Below are 10,386 nucleotides of genomic sequence, written 5' to 3'. Positions count from 1 at the left end.
ATGCTTCAGTATTTATTAAATTTTTTAAATTTCTTGTGTGTTACCTGGCATTCCCATGCTTGCAATTGGAATCTAGAATTAGAGAAACCCATTTGATTTTTATTGTATAATTTTTTAAATTTCTTGTGTGTTATCTATATCTGTCTTGATTGAAGTAGAAACTTTTTCATTTAAGTAATAAGCAAGAATAAAAAGGTTATGTGAATATCATGTAATAGGTGCAGCAAAAAGTGAAAACATTCAAAGAACTAAAGAAAATGATAGAATATTGGATGATGAAATAAATGAGTTTAAGGTAGGATTTTTTAATTTTTTTTTTATAGTTAATTTTTTTACTATATGAAATCCATTTACGTGTTCGATTTTTATTATTGGATTTGCAAGGATAGGTGTAGGAAACTTGCCAATGACTCTCGATCTTCCTACTCAAGGGACATGTAAACAAATTAGGACCTCTCGTACCGTGCGTACTACTCGAGAGATCATTGGAGTTTTATACAATTAACTGAGCAGACAAGCTACAAGTTTTGGAATACATATTTGTTAGTTCATGATATTGGAGCCATCATTCGGTCACATTGCCCAATGAATACAATTTTTATTTTAAATTTAGATTTAACAATACTTAGTGAATGGTTTTTATTTTCGTTTTGATGATATGTTTCAGATTCAATGTTACAGTGATTGACATTACATATTTTAATTAATATATTGTCTTTTTATATCTTTATATTATTTTGAATATTGTTAAAAATTTATTATGTAAAAATAATTTAATTTCTTTCATGATAGTTTGCAAACATGCTTTCCCTACAAAACATTATTTGTAGGGAAAAATAGGGTTTAGCTTACAAAATAGTCTATAAGATGTTGCCACAAATTTCTAATTGTTGGGAAAATGTGTATGTTTTAGCCTACAACGTAAATTTGTAGGGAAAAATGAAATTATTTGGTGGGCAAAATTAACTTTAGCAGACGAACGATTTTGTCGGGAAAAAACTCATGCGACACATTATATTCGTCTCCAAAAGGTTCGTTGGGTAAAGCTTTAGCCAACAAATTTCAAAAATTTGTGGGCTAAACTCTATTCCCTCGATGTTTGCCCCACAAATGTCCCGACAAAATTTTTTTTGTCTACAAAAGGTTTTTCCTACGAATAAGAACTTTCCCCTGCAAATAAATTTTGTAGGGAAAAGGTAAAATTCTTGTAGTGGTGGGTCGTCGGTCCAGGTATTTCACTATTCGAAACCACCCATTATACTTAGGCCCTGTTTGATGCAACAAATTTTTTGTGGAAGTAAAAAATTAAATTTCATTTTTCACCTTTTTGCATGTTCGATTGCCTAAATTTTCTTGGCAATGCAATTTTCCACCTTTTTGAGGAAAATGTTTTTCCATGGGTTTGGTAAAACAAATTCTATCCACAATTGTCAAAAATTATATTCCTTTAATTGACAATTTTCATGAAAAATAAAACCAAGCGAACACCAAAAGATCCAAAATTTCAATATTTTCTAGTGAAAAATTATACCAATAAAACACATCTAATTGACAATTCTCAGTAAAACAAGTTTTAAACAATTCAATTTCCTAAAATTCATTTTTTCACCCAAATTTCATTCTTGTAATCAAACAAACCCTTAGAGTATTTTGTAATTGGAACCATTTGGATTATTACAATATTAGAACCAAACCCAAATTTGAACCGTCGATTTCAATTTGGGTTCGATTTTACCCATAACATTTTTTTAATATATATTTAATGAACATTTCCAGTACACATACCTACGCTAGTACTTGACAATATTTGTACAAGGGAAAAAATTTGGCTGATAAATCTTCATGAAGCAAAACAATGAATACTAAAAATCATGAAAGAAGAGAAAATTAAATTACACTTTGAGAAGAAATTATTTTTTTAAATAAATCTTATTTGATTCATAATTAAGCCTATAATTTAATTATGACCATTGCTTAAATTCTTCTCTTAAACTGAACTGACATAAAAAAAATACTAATTAGATATATAACTATATAGTATTAAGAAATTGCAGTATACTTATTGAACTAGGTATGTTTGAGTAAAAAGGGAAAATTATATTTTAAAAAAGAACCCCGAATTCAAGTTAACTAAAAAGGTACACCACAGCTCAATTTATAAATATATCAAGTTCAATTGCCACGCATTATTTAAAAAATCACTTAAGTTTGTAAATAATGCAAGAGAATAAAAATCTCGAATTGTAAACCATAAACGCATTGATTTATTAATTTATACCACAACCTAGCTTGAACTTGTTGATTCATAGAAAGCCTAAATTGCAAAGATTAACATATACTAACATTTGCAATATAACAATATGAAGTGAGACAATTTTTTATGGTTAGAGCCTAGAGTTTTAATAATTACTACCAAAATTAGAGTTTTTATGTTTTGTACATTTTTTCACCCAAGTTATAAATTGTAAATACAAAATTATATGAAAAATCAATTTCATTTGAGTACCCATGCTCTTGTTCAGTATCTAGTTGGTTCTCAATTTTTGTTCCTATTTTAATTTTTTGGGAACCAGAGGTTCCCGTTCGCTTTCTAGTTGGGAGGTTCGGTCTCAATTAAAATGTCCAGGCCTGGAAATGAATTAAGGGATGTAAAGTTTTCTCCCTCCGATATTTGCTAAATGTTCTTGAATATGTGATGAAAGTGGAAGTTTAGTAAGAAAGGTTTTAATTCATTGCCCTGCATCAAAGAGTGCTATTTATGTCAATTTTCTATCCGTGTAAAACTTTGTGGTCTAGACCACATTTTAGTTGACACAAATTTTTAGAAAAATATTGGAAATAATTTTCTGTTGATCATATTGTTGTTTCTAAGGTTTAATTAACCGACAAAAAATTATTGTATCGATACATGTAATTAAAGTTATAAGAAAAAATTAAATATTATCTCAAAAAAAAAAAAAGTAAAAAAAATCTATGTAGGTAGTTAAATAACGACCAAAAATTAATTTAATATTAAGAACTAAGTTTTATTTTTAAATAGAATAAAATTCTGATATAAGTAAAGTAATAAAAATATTTAATATTAATTTAAACAATTTTCAATGCCAGTAATAACAATTAAAATATATTATTTATTTGGCTTTAATATCATAGAATATTGAAAATCAATAATAAAATTTCTTCAGCTACACCAAAAACCTTTGTATCGACAATCAAGACCAAAGCATCATCAGTAAATGTCAGCGGCATCATCAATTTTACTGTCGTTATTAATTATTGATGAAGATACATGAGTTATAACCAATGATGTTATCTTGGATAATTTCATCTCAAATTATCGGAAAATATTTATTTCTATTTGAATCACATGCAATATATTATTGACTATCATCGAAGAAATATAGGTAACATTTGCCCCATCAAATTCATTCCTTTCTTTCTTTTTCTTTTTTCCTTTTTTGGGTACGATCCCCTAACTTTTTGACCCAAAGTCCCTGGATTAACTTGAGCTGTCCGAATGGCCCATGTTCCCCGCCAATTTCCATGACTGGATTTTGGCTAAATGATCTATTTCGCTAGTATCTAAGGCAATGCTCAATTTGCTAAAAGTTGGATTGGGCCCAAATAACGTTCATATTTGCTATTGGACCACTCTCTTTTAGTTATTATTTTGAGAAAATTACAACTAAGCCTGTTCTTAGAGTTTGTATTTCATTAGTCATATTTTAAGTTTAATCTTTCACAATTCAGGTCACATTTATTAATAAATATATCCTAACTCTCTCTCCAGAATACATATACCTTCTACCCTATCCCTACGACCCACGGCCCACTCACTTACCTCAGTTGCAGAAATCACAAATCTCTTTCTACCAAATAAATTTTCTCTCTCTAATACAACTTTCTCTCTCTACTATAGATGCACTCTTCGCCTTCCCAATGTCCTTGTTGACACGACCATCTCTGACTCTTTCCTCATTAAGAGATTCACACTGCAGCCGCCTCGACCAGATGCTTTTTTGTCGACGTTCCTATCTTCGTTGGAAATTGAGGCTACCGCTCCGCCTCCCTTTCCATATTCGCTGGTTGCTATTTTGGGCACCGCTTAATTGGATTGCTATTTTAGGTTGTGTGGTGGTGGGTTGGATGACCACCTGCTTGTGTTGCTGTTTTGGGTTGTGGTGGTGGTGGTGTGGTGATGGTATTGGTAAAAGTGGTGTTGGGACAAAATGGGTCAGATAAAATGAGGTTTGGAAGTGGCGGCGGTGGTGGTGGTAGTGTGGTTATGGTATTGGTAAAAGTGGTGTTGGGACAGAATGGGTAAGATGAAATGAGGTTTGGAAGTAGTGGTGGTCGGACGAAATGGATCGGATGAACTGCTGTGTAGCAGTTTCTCCATCTTCCTCTATTTTCATCGTTGTTCAGCCTTCTCCAGTAGCGGTGCTCCAGCAGTCTTCACTACTATGTAGAGGTGTTTGTGCGATGGTGTGTAGATCTGTGTTGGTGTATAGAGCGTTTATGCGATGGTGTCTTTGTTGACCGTATATGATTTTCAGCGTAGATTGTTATTGTGGATTTAGGGTGAATTTAGTATTTATGGTCGTCAATTTAAGTGAAAGGTATAAGTGGTGGTACTTAGGAGGTGATAGTGGTGGATTGTAATATTGGTCTGAGGTGTTTACAGATTTGTTTGTGGTGACTCCATGTGACCAAATATATGTTTGTTGTGACTATTTGTGATCGATTGTTTTAGATTGTGACCGGCTGTGACTTAATCACAATCAAGATTGATCTGATCATATATAGTCACATTGAATACAAATTTGATTACAGCTACTCACATCAAAGACAATTTGGTCACAGTTAATCATAGATAATATAAGTCGGTGAATTGGCCACTACAGTTACAAATTAGACGGCCACATACAGTTAGAGTGAAAACAAATTTGATCACAAATAGTCACATAAAATATAGGAATAGTCACAAACAATAAATCTGATCACAGATAAATTTTTGGAAATTTTTCTACAGTGGAGTTTAGAGAGAAAATATTTTCAAGTTTTGGAGATTTTTCAATTGCCGGAGCCAAAATGGTCGTCGGAGCAGCTCTTGGAGCGATTACCGAAAAGGTTGCTGGAGTAATCGCGGGAGCCGATGGCCGCCTCCGATGGAGAGAATGGATAGTCGAGTAAGGAGAGGATAGAGAATAGAGAGAGAAAGAGAATGACTTGAATTTGAAATTTGGTGTGATTAATTATATTATATTATAATTAAAAATTTAATAAATTGATTTATACCTAATTTTTGAAAAGTTTTATGTAGTTTGTTAGTTTTGAAATGTATTTCTTATATGTAGGATTTATGTATTATTCCCTACTATTTTGAGAGAAAATTATCTCAAACTTTACTTTTCAAGTTTAAATTTCATAGATCAGGCATTTTTTGTTTTAAAATTAGGTATACCCACGCAACTCTACCCCCCATCTCATACTCTATTTCTTCCACGAAGTCAGACCTCTATATATAACATTTTTTGTTTTAAAATTAGGTATACCCACGCAACTCTACCCCCCCATCTCATACTCTATTTCTTCCACGAAGTCAGACCTCTATATATATATAGAGAGAGAGAGAGAGAGAGAGACTTCGACGCATATCCCGTATGGCAGTGCAATTCCAGTTTCTCTACAATGTGATTGTAGTGGTCATAAATTTCAACAACCCAAAATGATAAAGTGGCCTTAGAAGAGGTAGGGTGTGGGAGTTGGAGGTGACATCATCATTGGGTGAGTCAAAGCTGGGCATCCAATTATTGGGAAAGAAAAGGTACTTTTTAGTAGGGAGGGAAGTGAAAGATTCCACCATCAAAGGAAGGTGTGAGCGGATGAGGTGGGGGGAAGAGCTAGAATAAAGGGAGGCAGAGACGTGGGAAGAGTGGAGAGTCAGTGTAAAATCGAAGAGAAATAATTGTAGGGAGGATGATAGAGGTGGTGGTGGAGGAAAAGGCAGAGGAGCGACCACATGTTAGGATAGAAGGAAAGATGACAAAGAAGGCAGTGAGGAAAGAGGATAGAAGGCATCTTCGATGGCGTCTAAGGTAAGGTTGGAATGGGTTGACAGAGTTGGTGGTAGCATTGTAGTGGCACAATAGGTTGCAGGAATTTAGGCCCATCCAATGGTTGTAGATCTAGAGGTACTGTGACAAAAGTTTGGTTTGGGTTAGTTGACTCGTTTTTTGTTCCTCATTTTTGGACTTATTTTATTAATTTCTTGAAAATATTCTCCTTTTAAGCTTATTTTGTTAATTTATTATAAAAATGAGCTGGCTAGTGGACGGTTCGACTCATGAGACCCACAAACCTAAGGGCCGAGCTAAACTCTATTTGGCACTGTTTCTCACCATAGTCGCTACCTTCCACGACTACCATCACCTTTCGCCCTGTGCCATTATCTAAACCTAGTATCAACATCAAAACCCACATTTGAAACCACTATCGAAATCACCACCATCATCTGAACATAATTATCTAAAAATCACGAGTATCATCAACATTAAAGAATTCCGACAATGCTCCTCAGCCTAAGAAATTTGAGCCTCAATCAAAGTCAATTTCACTACCACCATGGACCTACGTCATCCTACTTCCCAAAGACTAAGTCCTAGGTTATGCACAGGGATAGCTTGGATAGAGGGAAATGCTAGGATGTAGTCCAATGCTTCCCAGGCCCAGGTCCAGTAAAAGGTCGAAGAAAATGAATAAAATGTCTTAAATATAGTCCATGGCCCACTAACAATCAACTAGCACAACCCAATTTCAAGAATCAATATTTTATTTTAATCTTTTGACCCAATTATTTGTTTTAGCTTTAGCCTATTACTCATAACAAGTTAAGAAATATCTTCTTCCTTTTCTGTTGATTTGAAACAATTGAAAAAAAAAATTCTCAAATCTTTTTAAATGTTTAACACTAATTCTTTCGATTCTTTTGTTTAGCTACCTCCCCACCAGAGTCGTTGGCCGTCAACAACAAATAAATAAAACACTAAAGCATGAGCAAGACATCCAGCAATGTTTTGGGAAATTAATTTGAGCATTTTGAAAATCGAACATTCGGTCATTGGTTTGTAATTGTGGTCATTTTTTATACTTATATCAAAATACCTTTCTTGATTTTTTCATTCATTGTATTTCTTAAATTTTTAGAATCTCGTTGATCTCGATTTCTGTAGGGATGATGTGGTCAATAGATCCCATTTCAGAGCCATGCCGCATTGAATGTTGTGGTGTGCTGTATTGAGTACTGTGTTGGTATTGCGACTTATGTTTGACATGTAATACTAGACTTAAATATTTAATTTGAATGGAGCCACCTATTTAGTGAGTTGTTAAATTATCTACTTGCAACAAGATTATGTGAAGGTTCTTTATCAAGTTTGTTAATCGCTTTAGTGAAAGAGTTTCGGTCGCCTCATGGGTTTGAACATTTGATGGCTTGACACGCATGAATTTGGACAATTGTCTCGTCTTCCTCTAACGTCTTGCCACATGGTTCAATGAGGTTCTACGGTTTTGGGAAGAGCCTCGTTGTCGAGGCGTAATAGTAGTTCTCTAGGTCCATGTATGAATATTCGTATAATGCACTTTCAAGTGTCACGATACACATATGTTTTTCATTGTCAAAGGCTTTTCAGATGCTCTTTATGAAATATACGATTCCCCAAGTCCATGTATAAATATTCATATAATACATGGACTTTCAAATGTCGTTATAGCTAAAATATAACAAAAGAATTCAATACCAAGAATGAATGGTACGAGGCCCTATCATACAGGATGCAGTCAAAGCGTATCATAAGGTTGAAGCAAGCTTAAGCGAGGCCCTGTCACATATGGACAAGCCACTAGGAATTGTCGAAGCCGATCGTGAGGCTGAAATATGCTCAAGCAATGCCCTAAACGTATGGACGAGTCGCTAAGAGCTGTCAAAGCCTATTGTGGCCTTGTCGACGAGACATTAATGGGATGCATGCGCAATAATTGGAATAATCTCACCTTCCCAAGAAAAGATAGGTTGGCATTTGTGTTCATTTAAGACTATGCGTCTCGTGTATTAAATGCATAGTGATTATCCTTCACAGTAACCCTCCGAATTAACGTACCTATTGGGCGCATATGATACACGAGCAAATCTGGAACTTCAATTCAAATTTAGATATGGGCCTTTTGAGGTTCAATGGTTCAGATATATATATCTACACCCAGCCAACACAAATCTATAACAGGTTAATCAAACGATAGGGGGTCGATCCCATTCCCTATATAAGGACACTTTTTTCCATTTTACAAGGTTTTTACTCTGCAAAGTCGCGAAAACCCTTAGAGCAAATTCAGAAACTGTTTTGCAATCTCTGACGATTAAACATATTTTTTGATTACTTTTTCTTCTTTCGGCGTAAGCAGCCCTTTGTAAGTATGATTATAGATAAGTTGTACTTAGGAGATTTGTTTGTCGTCTTTTTTATTTAGACTTTTTACTAGCATTCATTGACACGACCCGTCCCGATCACCCTAATGGATCCGACACGTGTCGTGCGCCGATGGTAGATACCAGCTAAATGCCGGACCCACCACCAAGGCAAACTTGACATGCTTTGACTGTAATAATTTTATAAAAATTTCGGCAAAGTTTCCTCTGAAAAATGGACTAAAACCACCTGAGAATAAAACCAAAAATCCCAAACCTATACACATATTTTAAAATAGGGTACACTAGCCCATCAAAATACTAATTCTTCAAGGAGTTGTACTGAAAAAGAAATTTACCATTTCAAAACATACACAAAATATGCAATGGGTATGAGACTTAATACATTTTTGATACAAAATACATTAACCCCCAAAATATATGTTGTATGAATTAACAAAATGAGACATACAAACAAGGACACGATGAAGCTCAACTCGTCAAACGACAGGCTCTGATATGGCTCAACGCAGCTTCTATCTGATAAGAAATGAGGTGACAAAAATATGAGCTAGCGACTCAGTGAGTGGATATTTGTAAAGGTCATACTTTAACATTTATAACACCTTTCTAAATACAAGTATATAGTAAAAATTTCCTTTCACAATACGTTAAACTAAAATCTTCATTCTTTCAACTGAATCAACTAAATACTGAAAAATCTATTTCTAAAATCTGATAAGCTATGTAATACTGAAACATCACACCAAAAATGTACCCTGAATAACCATACTCGTGTATCGATTAATCTCGATATACATAGCAAGGTCATTAAATTCTGAAATTCTGTAATTCTGAAATTCTGAAATTCTGGTCATACGCGCGCAGAGCTATAAAATGGTCATACACTATGGAAACACATTCACAATAGTGCAGAGCGGGTAAAATCACTATAACTAGTCATACACTGTGGAAACACATTCACACCAGTGCAGACGAGGTAAAATCACATGGGTACTTTCTGGTGGTTTTTAAAAATAACTTGAAATATTCTGAAATACGTAATACCGATAAAACATGCTAATGAAATGATTTAACTGAACTATATCAAACTTTTAAAAAAACATCTTATTGTAAATCAAATTTATTCTGAAATCATTCTATCAAATCAACTGTATGAAATAATAGATTTTCTAATTTAATATAAATTGAATAAATACTTATTGCTGAAAAATTAATTTTCATCCACTCACTCAATACGAGCTACAGACTAGGTCGGTCGGTAAGCTTTGCCAATTTCTTCGTCACCACCTGTAATACGTAACAAAATGACTAATCAACCACTATTAAATTAAGAAACTTTAAGATCTACTTCTATAATACTTAACTAAAATTGGTCGATGTTCGAATGAATTTCCCAAATATTCTTTTGATCAATGGAGCTAATCCCACTTTCTAATTCCTTTTCTAATAACTAATTTATCAACAAAACCTTCTTCCCAAGTTAAAACTAATTTTTCTTTCCAATGTAATGAAACTAGTGACCATAATTTCCACCCATCTAATATACATTTGCTCCTTAAAATCAACTCCCAAATGAAATATTCCATTTATATAATCACTTCCACAATTAATTAATTAAAATCCCCAAAATCGGATTCTAGGGTTTCCAAAATTTTCATTGCCTAAACACCTTGTTAAAATTGAAACATAATTAATCCCTAAGCTTGAGCTCCAAATCGTACATATATCACATAAATTTAACATTTTATTATTACATGATAAAACCCTAAAAATTTTAATATAAACCATACTTAATCATCTAAGACAAATGGAAAAATTAAACCCAACTTGAAGATATCAACCTTACCTCCTTTCCTTTTCTTTTTCCCCTTCTTCTTCCTTTTTCTTTTCCTTTT

At 33.6% G+C, this 10,386-nt stretch overlaps 1 long non-coding RNA gene across 1 annotated transcript; it reads right to left on the bottom strand.

The window, feature by feature from the left end:
- Positions 1–8,783: 8,783 nt before the first annotated feature.
- LOC111385768 lies at positions 8,784–10,368 on the bottom strand. Its single transcript, XR_002701104.1, has 2 exons — positions 10,338–10,368; positions 8,784–9,007 (listed from the first exon to the last, which is right to left on the bottom strand). It is a non-coding gene; the product is annotated as an uncharacterized LOC111385768 (long non-coding RNA).
- Between the last annotated feature and the right edge of the window lie 18 nt (positions 10,369–10,386).

The sequence above is a fragment of the Olea europaea genome, chromosome 3 (genome assembly GCF_002742605.1).
Source record: "Olea europaea var. sylvestris chromosome 3, O_europaea_v1, whole genome shotgun sequence".
Classification (NCBI taxonomy): Eukaryota; Viridiplantae; Streptophyta; class Magnoliopsida; order Lamiales; family Oleaceae; genus Olea; species Olea europaea.
This window is presented reverse-complemented; position numbering and strand designations above follow the sequence as displayed.